Here is a 1,947-nt window from a genome sequence, read left to right on the forward strand (position 1 = left end):
CCCTCTGGACTCCAGAGTGCCCTTGAATAAACATGTAACTTTACTTTGCTCAAACCTCCATTCCCTAACCTGTGAAATGGAAAAACAGCCGCTTTTCCTACGTCAGCCATCACCCGCTTTACTGTGAAAAACCACAGTGTGTAACCACAGTCCTTTGATGCTTCTCGTAAATAGTTGACTTAGCTAATCTAACCAGCACGTTGTCGAGCTTTTTACACGTTGGAGATTTCAGTTACTCCCTATAACTTCTTAGGCGTAAGCATCAGAACAACGCAAAAGTTCTTACATTAGTTAACTTCTGACAGGGGCGCCGGGACCAACGATCACCAGCTGCCCAGGTACCAAAAAATTATGCTTCCGAAATCTCTTGATGTCGATTCCGCACGAAGAGCAATGGAGCTGCCCTACGTGTGCCACTCACGACAGAAGCCCTTTTTGCCTTGCCGGGCCCATAAACAGGGTGGCAGTGCTGGCGAAACCCTCTTTCGATAAAGGTGAAAACAAAGTGCAAGCAATTTCCTAATTCCTCTTCCTCAGGTTGAAGTGGGGAACTGCAAGACATGCTGAGCCGTAGGGCAATCTTCACAGGGAGACTTTTGTGATTTGTCCTTTCGATTTTTTATATGCAAGTAAAGGCAAGGACGTAACTGATATGCAAATGTGCGCGGTGCTTGCTGGGAAGGAGCTGGCGAGCGCGGAGGGAGTCGGCGAGCCCGGAGGCTGTCGCCAGCTGCAGTGCACGCCGGCTCGCACCTGTTGTACGCTGCGCACGATACCCGCTTCTTGGCGCCGTGGGTACCTATCTGGGGAAGACATGAATCCCATCCTATTAAAATTGAAAATGCACAAACTTGGGCCACCCCTAGCCATCTATCTACCCTGCAGCGGCCCCACCATAGAAACATTGGAGACACAGGGAGAGAAAGACCAATGGATTAGCAGAACGTAGTGTGTTCTTCAAGTGGAATGAATGGTATCTGCTGCGCTGCCAAGAAGTGAATTAGACACCAAACACCACTGAGTACTGAGTTGCAGAATCAGGTACAGCGTGATGACCATTAAGGTGAAGGGGAACAAAAGCAATGCTAAATTTGGATTGGTTAAAGTAGATCTTTATCAACAGATATAAAAGTGGTTGAATAGGCTCACATATCATTAATAAAGAGCATATTACATAAAACAGTGCTGTATATTTTCTAATGCCACATACTTTAACCTTTAAAAAAAAAAAAGATTTGAGAGACAGAGAGCGAGAGAGAGCAGAACGGGGAGGAGAGGGAGAAGCCGGCTCCCTGCTCAGCAGGGATGCGGGGCTGGATCCCAGGACCCTGAAATCATAACCTGAGCTGACGGCAGACATTTAACCCACTAAGCCACCCAGGTGCGCCCCTATAATTATTTTAAAAAGCAAAATGGGGGCAGCCCGGGTGGCTCAGCGGTTTAGTGCCGCCTTCAGCCCAAGGCCTGATTGTGGAGACCTGGGATCCAGTCCCATGTCAGGCTCCCTGCATGGAGCCTGCTTCTCCCTCTGCCTGTGTCTCTGCCTCTCTCTGTGTCTCTCATGCATAAATAAATAAAATCTTTTTAAAAAAAGGGTGGGGGGGTCACATGCTCTCCAGACTAAGCCAATCAGGTGCCTCCCTATATTTCATTTTTTAAAGTCCAGCTTGTTGATATGTAATTTATATATATTAATTTCACCTTTTTTTAATCATATGGTTCAACTAATATAGACATGTACCTTTTACCACAATCAAATCAAAATATCAAACATTTCTATCACCCACAAAAGGTCCTTTGTCTCCTTTTCTAGCCAACCCCCACACCCCTTAGTCCCAATCCTGGTAATCAGTGCTCCTCTGGCCCTGTAGTTTTGCCTTTTCCAGAATGGCATAAAAATGGAACTACTCACATAGACTTCATTTTTAATATAAAATCAATATGTGC

General features: G+C 46.0%; 1 non-coding gene across 1 annotated transcript; it reads right to left on the bottom strand.

The window, feature by feature from the left end:
- Nucleotides 1-303: 303 nt before the first annotated feature.
- Nucleotides 304-437, bottom strand: LOC119870568. The gene has a single exon (XR_005356235.1). It is a non-coding gene; the product is annotated as a U11 spliceosomal RNA (small nuclear RNA).
- Between the last annotated feature and the right edge of the window lie 1,510 nt (nt 438-1,947).

This window comes from Canis lupus, chromosome 2, assembly GCF_011100685.1.
Source record: "Canis lupus familiaris isolate Mischka breed German Shepherd chromosome 2, alternate assembly UU_Cfam_GSD_1.0, whole genome shotgun sequence".
NCBI classification, from domain to species: Eukaryota; Metazoa; Chordata; class Mammalia; order Carnivora; family Canidae; genus Canis; species Canis lupus.